At 38.9% G+C, this 15,328-nt stretch overlaps 1 protein-coding gene across 4 annotated transcripts in view; it reads left to right on the top strand.

Annotated features, from left to right (window-relative positions):
* Positions 1-15,328, top strand: part of LOC128880354 (protein doublesex-like) — a 97,714-nt gene that overhangs the window by 18,664 nt on the left and 63,722 nt on the right. The gene's annotated exons all lie outside the window — the stretch shown is intronic.

Consider the following 15,328-nt stretch of genomic DNA (forward strand, 5'->3'; position numbering starts at 1 on the left):
AATTAAACAACCGGTCTCCTGGCATCAACGACAGTTCGAGCGCTTACAGTTTAATCGCAAATGTTCGATGCAATTCCGTCAAACGTTTCCCACATCAGGATTTACCAGTCTACTCATTAATGAATGTACATACATTTTCTTTTACGTATTGAGATTGGTACATTGTCGAAAACGTTACTATAACGCATGAAAAATTCATTCGGTTCATGAATATTCGCACGCGTTGATCGTGAGACCTAATTTCCACGTTTATCCTGTGCAATTATTTCCTTTAAAGGCGTCTTGCAACACGTGAATAATTTTCCCAACAGTCGATAGTCGATAGTCACGTGTAAATGAAGCCTGAAGGTGCAAACTGATGCACATACACCTTTATGAATTATCTTGTAAACTGAGCATACATTCTTAAGATATTTCAAAAATAATAATCCACAAGAGAAAAGTTACCAAATGATACCGCATCCTGGAGAATTATAAAATATAAGTTTTACATGAAAACATAAACATTAAAGCACATTATTGCATAAACATATATCTTTAACGGTTAAGATATATATTTAAACGATTTGCATTAGTACGTATCCATAACTTCGTTCAGGTGCAGCTCCTTTTCTACTTTCCCGATGAATGCCAGTCCCCGTAGAGAAGAACTATAACTTCCTATCCCGGGCTATACGGGGAATTCAGTTTATAACCACCGACTCCACCAAGTTTTATTACACCCATCGTCTTTCTTCCGCTGGTTGTCGGCTGGCATCGGCGCGCTCTGTCCCTTTTACGCGTTCCTTCCACTATAATGAACCGACTATTATTTGCTATACTTTACTTTATTCTTATCGCTGCGTGTTTCGCGTATCCATTCTCCGGCGATCATGGGCGACTTGAAACAGCTTCGCGGAAAAATAATATTTTCATCGCCCTTACGGTCGGTTTCTCTTATTTGTACTCGGAGTTATATCGGCGATATATAAAATTATACCGAATACACCGAACGTTTCTCGTGTAATGAAAACACGCGTTAAAGTAATTTTTGCGCTCGCCGTTTATTCGTCGACGACAATTTCGTTTAATTTTGTACGTTCGCACGTTTTGTACATTCTTTTCTTCAATTGTTTTCGTAAGTTGAAGCCTAAGGTTTCTTGGAGCGTTGGAATTCCTATTTCCACGTGCACTTGTAATATTGGCAAGAGTAGCAGCGGTAGTGCTATTAATTATTAGTGATTAATACCGTGTCGGTGTCGATACTGCTTAATTTTGTTTACAGTCGACAGGTCTCGATGTAGGTGCCATGTACCTAACACGGTTTTACGCGAAACCATACTTTAATCTCTGGTATCGTATCAATCGATTCAGTATTATACCCCTCATTGACGTTGCCTTTGTGAAAATGAATTTTTCATCGTCTCGTGTGTCATACGTAAACTGTGCACTAACTTGTGAACGTGTTATGTTTGCTCTTCGAGTGATTGCATTTACCTTCAATACTTTGTAATTATTATCGATAACCACTTTGTGTACTTATACTTGGATGCTTAGAAAGAGAATCATAAATGAAAAACCCATTGGAGGATCGACATCTTCTGGTCTCGACGTTAGTAGACGTTGCATTTCTTAGGTTGAAGAGCACTGTTCTAATCCGAGAACAATATTAAAATCATGAGTAGTCTATCACTAAAACTAGCAAGTCATGTACTTCAAACTCCTTCTTAAAACCACTCAACGATCAATAATAATTTTACCGCATTTTTTAAAGAATGAATTCGTCTATTAGCCGAGTAAAGTTTTTGTAGTAGACATTCTAAGACAGTACAGTTCGATTAATTGTGTAAAGTTGGCGTCTCAAACCAGGGTGGTTGTCTTCAGAAAAGTTTTCACGTTGCTATAAAACTAACAAAGTGGGTAGAAATACTATACAAACCAACAATTACGTAACAAATTGAAAGAAACTTGCTAAACCGCTATCTAAATCGATGTTGTCCAAGGCTTTCCTTAAGCGTAAACGTTCCTAAGTATGGAAATATAGATTGCGATTTATAAAAATAAAACTTTACGTTACAACTTATAAAGTTATGCCTGTCAGGGCTGAATAGGTCCCTGACATAAGCCTCTTGCACTCGCGTAGTTATTGGCTGTCAGATGATGCTATGTACTAAACATGTAATTTTTTGAAGGGTAATAGACGATCTCACGTACCATTCCTGAGAAATATGGTCTTCGTTTCTGAAGGATCCAAAGGAAGGCAAAGATACTTTCTGCCCAGAAGACTTTAAAAAACAGCATTATATTGAATTAAATGAAAGAATCTCCAACAAGTGAGCGACGGGAGAAAAGACATTGCTCTATGTTAGCATCAACACATTTTTGGAATGCCTTAAAGACAGGTAGCCATTCCTCTTTGCAAAGGTTCCTTACTTGGTCGAGCGTTGAATGGTCCCTCGATATCTTAATGAGCAGATGCTGAACGATGACTGGCAGTACTTACTGGATGTCAGATAATACTGTTTAGAAAACGCAGAACTTTAGATGGACGACCCCACGTCTAAAGAATGGATTTCCACAGGATCTATGGGGTGAGAAGGCTTGCCTTCTGCTAAGAACACTTCGAGGAACCGTCATGAGATTTACGCCAGGACAAAAACTTTAATTCGCTACCGTACGTCTGTTCGTTGTTGCATTTTTCTCCGAAACTAATATTTAATCTTCGCGCACGATTTATGCGATCGTTTAGTACCTGCTCGACGAGAGGATTGGACAAATTCATTGGAAATTAACAATTTCCAAGGTGCAGCGTTACTGTTGCCGTCGTTAACATATTTTCAGTATAAATCCTTTCAAGTGGAAGCAATCGAAGAGATCACGATCGTGAATCCCTTTCGGTGTGCCTTCAGGGTCCGATTTTACGAGCCATTCGCATGGTGTGAGAAGAAATCCCGCGTGTATCGGTGAACGACTTCTTCGACTCGGCTTCCTTCTTTCTTCATACCTATAGCCACCCTTTGCAAGCTGGCTTTCATCGCGATTCGTGGGGTAGGAGTAGTGTCGTCGACGCGAAATTTATGGTCGAATCGATACGATGCAGAATGGAAGTCAAGTGTTACGGTTTTAACACTAAAATGTCAAGAAGACCGATTTGAGTCATGCACAGTAACAGTATTTAAATATTCCTGAGATGAGGAATTTGATGTTAGGTCACTCGGAGCCCCCGATAGTCCCGTCCATAGCAATTCCAACCGTGAAGACTTCACGTGTTCGTGCACAATTAACGTTATCGCTTCAATGTTCGTATAGATCGAACGATTTATAAAACATGACGCATAATTGTGCGTGTTTTTTTTTTTAACGACCGGAGACTTGTGGATTTTAAATCATCTTCGCTGGCGCCTGGCCTCTCTCCAGCGTATTCATTACTGACAAAGGATGAGTGGCCTAGGTAGAAAGGAAGAGAGGAACAGATAGGAAGGAAGAGAGGATGCAGAAGGCGCCTCTTGCGATTCAAAGCAACATTTCCTGTCGCTACACGTCCCGTCGTCTTCGACACTGCGTGCTCGGCGGGCAGAATCGATCGATTTGACCGAACGTACTCAGAAATCATCGGAGCGTAAATGTTCTCGGAGTTGGACGTTCGGTGTTTGTTCCAGCAGCGCATTATAGTAACATGCATATACATGAGACGTAATGGAACTATGTACAGAGTGACCGAGTAAATTCACCCTTCGCATTTCCACGAGTCCTTCAAATCTAAGAAAAAATTATTTCTTTTCCGTTCGTTCATCTATTTATTATGCCATTCGAATAAACGAGCCTACGAATAAGTATGCGAATAATAAATGGAATAGTTTTCTTACTAATTGTTGCTGTATAATAAATCGAATTGTTTCGTAATCGAATCAGCGTGTCCGTTGACGATACACCCGCGGTAAGACATTTCACAGAATTCCTCGAGTGCAACACTTGAATCGATCGGCCGATCGATACCTATCTCGCATTGATGGATGTTCATCGCCTGATTATACGCTTACTTTACGACCTATCGCTCGATATTATCGGCAAGAATACACGATCGACTATTTAATGCGCGAATTATTTCGCGAATTAGTTTTTAATCGAGTGATGGATGACGGAAAATTGGCTAACGATTATCGAACGTCGTGAACACTAGAATTTCAGCGGTACATATCCTGAAGTTATGGTTACGGATACTTGGTGAATATTATCAGTGATAATGCAAACATGTTTTTTGTAGACCTTGAAGCTGTTCGAAGGGAGTATTACATATCAACAGATGTGGGACAAACTTTATGTTAATAATAGATAGTAAATAAGATTAACGTCCAGCGACTTATATGCAACGTTTATTCGATCGAGCGGTTAAATTGATGTCTCATCGAAATAATTTATTTCGATAATTAAAATTTTTATATAACTCGTAACGGTGTTTATTCTCTATTTGAATTAATATAAATTGTAAATATTAAAGAATTTATTTTACTAACAACGAGCACTAGGAATACGAATCAATAATGACCAAATTTATTCTACGATCGTCGATATTTTTATTGGGTATCAGAGACATTATATAATTAAGACGTATACGTCATCTTGTGAAAGCACTAAAATTATTTAATATATCGTCCCACCACAATCGCTCAGTCTTTACAGTGGTCAGATTTTCGATTGTCGCACATCCAGATCAGTTATCGCAGGGGTTTGGTCACCCTGTCTCAAGCGAGGGTGGATAGTAAAGTTGATCACAGTCTAGTGACTCAGGACGGGTCTCTTTTACGAGGCGACGGGGTTAAATGATCTGTCACTTTCACCTCCGCCATATCTCGTCTACACGTAGCAGCAGCCTACCACTATCGCAAGAATGCTATAAAATATTATACGTATAGCGCCCGTCGGTAATGACGGTCCACGTTTACACATCCAGCAGCAGCTCGCAAGTTCTTCTGTTCACTCTTTCACTTTTTCTCTCTCGGTTGTTCCTTTGTCTACATCCCGTTCGGCTTTCCTCCCTCGTTTATTCCTCCACTTATCGTCTCTATACTGTCTTTTTTCTTCCGTTTATACTTATCTGTAAATGGTTCCCATCTGATGTCACACAGAGAAGTCAGCATTCGTTAACGTAACAGTTACAACGTGAAGTTCATTATATGTGTTGTTGTTTATTGTAGGAGTGATATGTTTCAAATAATCACAGCGCCCGAAGAGTGCGGATGCTCAGAGTTTCCGATGCAAATGTTTAAGTACCCCCCCCTCCCCCACACGATAATGCTGTCAAATTTATTTCGTCCTCAAAATACAAAATCCCAAATCCTCCTTTGGAAAACCCTTTATATTTTCATGTAACGTTCCAGCGTCTCATAGGTTCAGACGACGTCTGTGCAAGCTGTAGTCGGTTGCGTCGTGGAGAAAATCGCATCGTACACGATTAAATAGGGCGGTTCATTTTCATTCTCATGAAGTCTTCGGCCGTGCATCGCCTGTCCGAGGAGTCCTAAAATCTTTACGGCTTTCTACTTGTACTCTGTGCCTGCGAGGGCAACGATCTTCACGGTACATATCTCGAGCAGCCTCCTCCGAGGATGTTTATGGCCTCTCGTTCATTGTCAGAGCGCATTGTATATCCGCGCCGTTGTGTCGAAGCGTTTTAATGCACGCGACGTGTCACGTCCCGTGACGTCATTGGTTTCGCTTCGAGAGACTGTTGATCTAGCTGGAAAGGTGTGCTGTTGCTCGTCGTTGAACGTTCTTGTCGGAATTACTTGATTGGAAAGCGATCGATGATTTTGGGGGAATGTTACGTGGATTATTGTTCAGGGATTCTCCAAACATTCGCGACCGGCAGATATTTTACGTTTCTAATACCGAGCACCGACGTAAATAATAAAAATTCCGATGCTGGACATCGCAAATTTTGTATCGTTAGGCCGAAGATAAAAATTACGAGATATGTTTTGAAATATCAACGTTGTAAATATATTTTCACTTTTCATTTCGCTTTATAATATGCTCGGTAACTACCCTAAATTTAACTGAAGCCAAAACTGTTGTTTATTATCGTCAACTCGATTTTACTTTTTTGTTTCAGGTAAGTTACGAAACCTTAACGTAGACGAATCTACAACTAATTGCCAAAGAAATTTCTCATCGCAGGTATCTATCATAATTATTCGTTGCTGACAATGGTATACCAGGTTTCCTCATACGTGTGCAAAAAAATGTTTTTTTTTTTTTTTAAACTGAAATTATTAATCAACCGTAGCGTTCTGTAAAATATAAAATGTCATAAAATGTTAACAAAATGGCAGGACACCTGAGCCACGTTTTAAAAGTTGGATTTCAAGCACCGCTATGATATATACACATCCATTTTTTCACGAACGAACAAGTATGTTCGTCTTTTTGCGGGGGTGTGTGCGGGACGAGGGGGGAATTTATGCGAACGCTTGACAGGATAGAATTTTACTGCTTCCGAAATGTCATGTCTCGTAAAAGCTACTGCGTTCACGACCGTTCCTTCATTCGGTTCTTTCCGCTGCTGAAACTTATTGTGATTTCACGTTGACTATTTTTATAGACGGAGAAGAACTGTTGCAAAGGGTTTCGGTTATATCGTTTTTATTGAAATGGACGTAAAGCGTCGCGGCGCGGAGCGAAGGGTAGATCCTGGTAGACGGAATGTCTGCAACCTCTTCGCGATCCTCTTTCTGTCTATAAAATGACGATGCTATCCGCTGAAAACAGATATCGAAAAAGTTTCGATGCGAGAAGCTTCTATTAGAAACGAAATGGGTCTTACAATCACCTGTTCGCGTGGGACAACGCGCGTTGCTTTCCACCCCCTTTAGATTGAAATTGAGGGTATAGCCGTTGGAGCCTTCAAGCTGAAACTCGACTTTTCGAATCGAGGAAACTATGTCGTTTCATCTTTTATGTTTGGACATGTTTGGACTCGTACACTTTATACCTCTAGCTTTGATTCGTTAATTCTTGAAGTAGCACATAAGGTTAAATAAACTTTTCCTCCATCTCCTCTAACGAAAGCAAAATTAAGAGAAATCTAAGCTTTTTCCATCCTTAATTATTCTATCGTACATTCATCGTCATGTCTCTCTCTTATATTTTCATTTAACTCTTCGCATTTTCAACGAATTTTGATTCATTGACGAGTCACTTTCCCTGTGCTCATTTATTTCTTTATTGTTTTTGTCTAATTCTGTCAAAGGTAATAGCATATGCGCAAGTAACAGACTAGATCTCTGTTAATTTTATATTTAGAAAGATTTCCTTTGATATTTCCACTTAACAAGTATAAACACATTCGCAATGTATATCCACCGTGTTTCCTCTTCTATATCGTCACCCGACTCTTTTACTGTGCAAAAGGTATCTTTCTACGCGACGCACGATGTTGGCTCTGCATGTGCAAGTCTAGTCATTTTTGTTGCACCTGGCAAAAGCAACGGTGCGGATGATACCAGCGCGAGGATCTCTTGTCATCGAAACGGCCCTCGCGTCACGGCTAGGGTTTCGATTACGTACCGACACAACGGTATCATTGCTACAAAGCTCTCATCTCCAACTCACCCCCTGTGGAAGCTATGCGTGCCTCGATATATGTCCATCGACGCCTGACCAGCGGTCGAAAAGTAGGGGTGGCGCGTTTCTCTGTGTAACACGAGATCCTCGCCGAGGTAGCGCAGCTGGAAATTTGCGAATTCGCGAGTGTTTGCAAGCGAAATTGGTCCTCTCGATGACGGTGGCGTTTCCATGGTAACCCTTTGCAACCTCTCGTTTCCCTAGCTCTTTGCACGTTCAGAGGATTACGGTATCGTGTACAAGTGTCTTAGGCCACTATGCGAAATATGCATTACACTTAAATAACTCATTACTGGACTACATTAAACTTTGTACTGTTTCTTTAGCGGCAAAAACTGTAAAAGATGTAATGTACTGTGACCCAAGACTTTTGCACGGTACTGTTGGTACACCTAGGAGCTTGAGGAAATTACTCCTTTCTCTTTAGTCATTTTTGATCAAATAATGATTGGTGTTATTTATTCGAGATTTTTTTGCACGTGCTGCTGGATGTATGGGGATATGAAATTAATTCGTAAGAGGACGTTCATGCATTCGTAGACGTGCACGATGCGCCAATTGGACGTGTGATTATTAGCCTCGGGGATCTTGTTGAAAAGGGCGAGGCCGGTCAGCTTCGTTGAGGATAAAATTATATATTGCATCCTATATCATTCCTTCAAGAGTTGTAATTAAAAAGAAAAGATTTATTAATTAGAATCTAAATTAAATTTAATAATTCTCACGAGCAGTAATGATTTAGATCGCGTGGATATTGAAGATTTTTAGTTGGAAACAGAAATATGTTTTGTTGGGAATTTTGTGTACATAATATATATATTAAATTATTTTGAAATTTAGATCACTCCTGCTCAATCGAAGCGAATGAACCAGGTAGTGAAAGCAAAAGACTACATAATTTAAAGTACAGTTGCGTATAGTTTAAGATACTGTTTGCCCAAACATCGAAGGAATCATTAATGAATTTGTTTTCGATTTGCAGTGTGGATTTTGAGTTAGGGAATTATTCGTGTCGCACGTTAAGTGAGTTTGTTGCGGTAGTTGGAGAAAATTCAACAAAGTCGCGGTTATAGTCTCTGTTATGGCTGGAGACCGCGGCTATATTGAGTTAACGAGCAATTTCGTACAATCGGGAACACGGCCATAAAATGGCACAATCGTGTTCGTGCTACTGGGCCCGTTTCGCGTGAAAAACCGACACCCGTTGTGTGATTGGATTCCTTGTACTGGATTCTTTAATTATAAAACACGTTTATTATTAACACGTTATCATTTCATACATATACCTGATTCTTATTTTTTAAATTAATTACGTTAGCATTTTCTGCAGTCAATAACTGTCGCGGCGTTATCCTGACTCCGCGACACTTATCGATAACTCATTCGTATTTGGCGCCCACCTCGTGTCCCACTCATCACACACATCGCGCTAGATTGTAGGAACCGAAACGCAAAGTACTACAAGATGGGACTATGTAGATTTTATTCTGTGCTTCACAAATAGCCTGTAGTCTTGCGTTATGTTGGCAATCGTCCCGATGTGTGCGCAGTAATCGATGAGAATAAATCGAACAGGCGTCATTGCAAGTATGTGAGAACAAATGTACCACGATGCTTTATGTCTATTTGAGAGATCAGATTAGATTCCGCGAATTTCGTTTCTTGTATTGAATAAGTGTCGTGGCGCAGACTTCGCGACACTTACCAACGATTCGTTACATTCAACGTACATATCGTGCTTCATTGTATCGTGTACGTTGAATTAGATCGTAGGAGTAAAATTGAAACCGCGTAATACTGTTAGATTTTATTTTCTAGTTTGCAAGTAGCCTTTTGAAACTATGTTGGCATACCGTTAGATGTTTAGTATTCGACGGAAACAGATTGTTGAATATAGAAACAAACGGGCGTCATCTTACGGATATAGGAGCAAACGTACCGTTATGCTTTATGCCTCTTAAAAGGGTTAGATTACGTTTCGTTGGATGGTTTCCCTAATTGTAGCCACGGTACATCGTCCCGAACGGCTTCTAAAAAGACCATTACCATACTCGTGCCACGAGCGTAAAACAATACTATCAACCGTGGGCGATTCCAGGTGGTCTGCTTTCTGCGGTGTCGCAGAATTCGCGGGCTTATATCAGTGTTTTTGTTACCAGATATCGTTACTGGCGTCATTCTTTCTTCTTTTTTATGTCCGGCGTGTTGCTATTACGTCGTGCACGCTCGAGCTCAGGTATGCGCGCGTGTATATCTCATGCACGAGGCATGATAATAAAATCGTTCGACCGGCGAAGTCGGAAGGAAACGACGTGGTGCAACATTTCGTACTTCGCTACGACCGAGTAAGTTTCCAGAGAAAAGAAACGACGATCGCGGAATACGATATATTTGAAACACGGGATTCTTCTTTTGTCCAATAATAGTCGTTATTATACGCGGAGAGGTGCCGCTACTTTATTTTAATGGAAACGTTGGCCAACCGGACGGACACACAGTCTCGGTTTTGTTTACAGATATTTATGAGCTCCGATCGGGGAATTCGATTAACAAAGAAATGGAATTTAGCGAATTGGAGGAATGCTTGAATTTTTTAAACATTAATTTACCACACACGTTCAGCGAAAATGGTGCGTGGTTGAAACTTCTCGATAGTTTGTTATTGAATACATTTTCTTTTTATCGTGACTTATTTAACAGACTTCTTTAATGAAATAATTACGATAATTTAGTTGCACGATTTTTAAGTACTGCTGCTACTTATAAATTCATATGTAAAATTGTGTGCATACAATTGGTTTTTATAGTCACCTAGTTAAAAATGTTTGATAAGACCTAGAACGAAATACGTAGTTCCTAATCTTAAAATATTCTCAGTGCACTATTAATATGTATGTCGTACGAATTTTATCTTTCTATTGTTTTAACCTTGGATTAAATATACTGGGACAGTAGATGATTTTGTCAATATTTATTCATTCGCTCACACATGCATAAGTGCTCTACATATATTGCTTTATTATTTTTGCAGCAAAACATAAAACAAAAATCGAAACCTTAATGGAACTACCACGACCGTCCAAGCGTCAATTAAACAATGCCAACAGGTCTTAGAATCGTCCTATATGAATCTATTACAAAGAAATACAATACATTATAAACCCCAGTCGGTTTGCGTTTCACGCTTCCCTTTAAACACGATCGAACGAGTCGAGGGGTTAATCAATTTCCGAGTAGGTCTTATCGATGTTTTGTGTTATCGGATACCTTCGCGTTCCTCTGTCACCAATCTCGATCATCGGAGCAACATACGTTCGTATGTTGCTTTCAACGCCTTCAAATCAAATATTTTTTATGTAAAATCCCATTTTTTTTTTTTTTTTTTTTTGCTCTTAAGACCCTATAGGATCCATTTCGCTTTACAATTTTTACAATACAGTGGCGATACAAGTAACGTGCGATTAATAGACTATATTTGTAAATGGATAGAACAGTCTTTAAAAAAGGAAAAGATTCGCAGGCAAGCTTTGATGTTCGGCTCGGCTATAAATATATCAATGTTTAAGGGCAACTGAAAACCCATTTTATACAAGGATCTTAGCAGATCGACCGTAGGAGCTTCATACAATTCACATTGCCAAATGATGCGATTTAAATCCTCATCCCTTTGGAATCATGGTCTAATTTCAAATCGTGTTCAACTTTGGCGGTTGAATGATTATAATGAAGCAAACTTTTCAAACGCTTTCTCGTCGTCCATAACTCTTGTATATGCATCGTATAGTACTGCATACAACAACTTTGACTGAATACAAACATTCTGAATACTTGTGTCTCTTATAGCAACAACAGAAAATGCTATAAACGGAAGTTGAACTGTTTAATAATATCTGACTTGCTATATCCATAGATTTTCCATAACTGCACCGTTGCATTGGCAAAGTTTGTACCCACAACTTATTTTTATGGCAAGAAGAGTGAAGTCGTGTTTCATAACGAGATTAGAATATCTAAATCAGGGATCGTTAAACTTTCTCTGGGAAGGGTTAAGACATAAACGTGTAAATGATTTTCCAAGCGACATCTTAGGATTTTGTTTCATAATGAAACACAAGTGATGGAGAATATATTCGATTTTTTTTTCTTTTTTTAATTTTTTGTAGAGTATTTATTTCATTTTGCGGCAATGGCAATTGCAAGATTTTTCGTGATTCGCTACTATGTGTTCATCGTCGATACCAGGCACGCTATATTAAGATAGATAGCTTGCCGACGCGCAAAATGAGTCACGTGTGGCCTTATGTAACGTCATGTATGCTCATTTATCGGAATAGATAGTCGCGCGAAGTTGAAATCTGCGACTAAGTTTCTTTTCAAGATTATCATTGCAGTTATCGCTGTCGATGACGTTTCATGTGTTGGCGCAACGTGCGCGCTTATCCGAAAAGTGCATACGTGGAGGGATGAATACAATTTTCTAAACTTGGTTCAAATATCTACTTCAATTCATTCATTTATTTCATTTAAGTACGTTCTGTTCAAGTTACGACAATTTTTATTACATTTTTCCCGATAAACAATTTCAAATTGCATTCTATTCGTTATGTATGTCGATTCATTTCGGAATAGATACGATGAAATTTTTTGCAAGATTATTTCTTGTGTTGCTTTTCATATTTATGACCCGTGTATTAATATTATCTGGTCTGAATATTATCAATATCTAATAACAAGGGAAAAAACAATATTTTTGCTTTGCTTAAGGTCGCTGTTAAGTTAAAAATAGTAATGTTACTTTATTACCGTATCGTTATGACATTAAGTAATCGGAAAAACGACTCATTTGCGAAACAACATTTTAACGACCTGTTTCTTAATCGTTTTGCACATTAACCAATTTTAATCTTTGAAAGACAAATTAACCCGTGCAAACTAGTTACAAGTAAAGGCACAATTTTTATCGTCAGTGTTAGGGCGCAGTAACAAATTCGGCTCTTATTGACATCTTCCCACAACGAACACGACGATAGTACGTCAAACGTTTATAAATATGCAATACTCATTGAACACGGTTTAGAGGTTTAGATTAGACTTTACTGTACATACTTCTGACGCTATATTTTCAAATATATTCGTACTTTATGCGTTATGCAGAAGAGTATAAATTTTACTTGTTGATGAAGGACATGTAAATCAAATGAAATTTTGGCATTTTTCTTATTTTAAATGTTGGAGGTGTTTAAGTAGATATCATTGAAACATTAAAGGAAACGAGATATCTCCTCAAGTATTGAACTTTTGATAACATCGTCTCGTATCGTTTATACACATAATGGTTTAAGAAATCGATTTATGTAATCGAATTATATAGTTTTCATTTCCAAGGGAAGTTCAGTTGCAGTTTGCAAATGCACTTGGAATAAAAGTAATAAAATTTCCCTGTAGGCTTCTATTTTTACTTAGTACTAATACGATTTATGAACAACTTATAACGAATGTCTACAAATACAGAAAATTATTTAAATCTCGCATTTAACCATGAAAGTTGTGGTAAACATTTTGCCACGTGATTATACAATTTATTTCTCGTCATCAAAGCGGACTTTGTCGACATTTGCCACGTTTTCTGCACTTTCTAAGTGTAAACGTGTCGTGAATAATTTTACATTAATCAGCGGGTAAGAAAATGCAATATATTTCTCGATAATGAGACTCGACTAATAAGGCGTGCTAATTATGTGATAATGGTAACGTCATTTTCGAGTCACTCTATTATGTTTTTAAAATTGCAAGAATTGTTAAAGCAATCAATCTTTTCGTCCAATAGTGGTATCACTTGTCACAATTGTTATTTATTTATGTTTCACCTACTTTGAATCACTAATGATTTTTGCATATAGATACGAACTTCCTTTGACTCAAATGTAGATATATGCAACGAAAAATTACGCATTGCAGATATCTTTTTGTTCGGTATATTCTAACCTGAATTTTGCTTAAAGTTTAACGATAACATTGCAAAGGCACAGAATAAACGTCTAGATCCAATGTATCATCTACCTACAATTTATCAGTAACAGAGTGAATTCTAGTAACTTCTTAATTTGGTAGGAACAGAAATAATTTTAGTAACTCCATAATTTCATACTAATCGGGTTAGTTGGTAACATATAAACAATTGTTTAGATATGATTTACGTATAACTTTGTATCTACCTAAGAATTTTGCCCCTCTTCGTATGTAACTCTACAGGTACTCAAAAGTTTGAGCAGCCTAGCTGTCGCATACTCAAAGCACTCTGACAGTTAAATGACTTGGCGATTGACATGAGCAATCGCATAGAGTCCTGTCGTTCGGCATCGATGATGTTTACAAGAGCTCTCCAATTCTTGGTAGAGACTCGAACGAGAAACTCTCATTAAAGGCCTCGTTTCTCTTCTGCGAAGATAGTTATTCAACGCAGAAAATTGTTTGTAATCGTTGGGCTGAATGACATGACTGGGATCCCTTGACCATATTAGTGTTCCCTACATTTACAGTGTACACGCACCACTCAGATAGTCGAGTGCGTTGACGCTACTCGTTCGCACGTATCTTATCATTCATGAACCACGCGGTAGTTGCCTGTCTCTGGTGTTACATAATTAATTGCATTCGCGATATTTCTTTTCGATTCGGATTTTATTTATAATGACGAAAATATGTTGTTCGGTTTTGATTAATTTACTCTATTCGTTCTGGTAAAGACAGGGAAACCTACCCATTTGATGTGCATCGTTAGCTCCGGTATTACGAGCATAGCAAGTGGTCTTAAGATCGAGCCAATTAAATGTTTACGCTCCAAATGTGTGTAACGAAATCTAGGTTGTGCCACGTTGTTGTACATTTCTGACAGATAGCAATATATCTAGCAATATAAAAATAGGAGCTTAACTTAAATGAAAAGGGTAACTATAAAATCATCAAAAGTATCCAGGGAACGTACACCAAACTTACAAATAAAAACAGAAACTTGGACAAAATAATCCAGCTAATTAAAGATGGACATATTTGGACCAACATAATCAAAGGTTGATGCGACGTTAAATATCTAAGGAAAAAAAAAAAATTTCAGGTAGTACCTTCGGCACATTCCACCATAAACAACCGTCAGAACAAAACAAAACGCCACCCTTGGGCGGTTAAATGGATGATCGGTGAAAACCGTGTTCCCCATTGGCTGGAATCCCACCCCGAGCGCAGGCTTGCTCGCCAAATCGACCGGACCGCCGCGCCGTTCGGCCTCTAGGTAGAAATATCGTAAATTCGTCCACCATTCCCATTAGGCCGCGTAAATACATGCCTGCGAATTTTCACGATTGCCCCCACTGTACCCGTATGTTCGCGTTATCGAGACCGCGCGGCATTGACGTCACGAACAAAATGGCGCCCGATGGTAAAAGGTTCACCAAAAGACCATGAAGCGAAGGAAAGCGTGCATACCTGGAGACACCAGGGGACGTATGCAGACAACTGGTAGCTCGACGAGGGGTGTGTACTAAATAGTACATACCGCGAAAAGAGAGAGAGAGAGAGAGAGAGAGGAAAGAAATGGGAGAGAGACAGTGTACAACACTGGTCGGAATCTTTGGTCGACCAAGAGGACTGGATGGCACTGAAAGGAGCGAACTCTAGGTCTTTCTCTCTCTCTCTCTCTCTCTCTCTCTCTCTCTCTCTCTCTCTCTCT

Source organism: Hylaeus volcanicus, chromosome 7 (assembly GCF_026283585.1).
Source record: "Hylaeus volcanicus isolate JK05 chromosome 7, UHH_iyHylVolc1.0_haploid, whole genome shotgun sequence".
Lineage (NCBI taxonomy): Eukaryota > Metazoa > Arthropoda > Insecta > Hymenoptera > Colletidae > Hylaeus > Hylaeus volcanicus.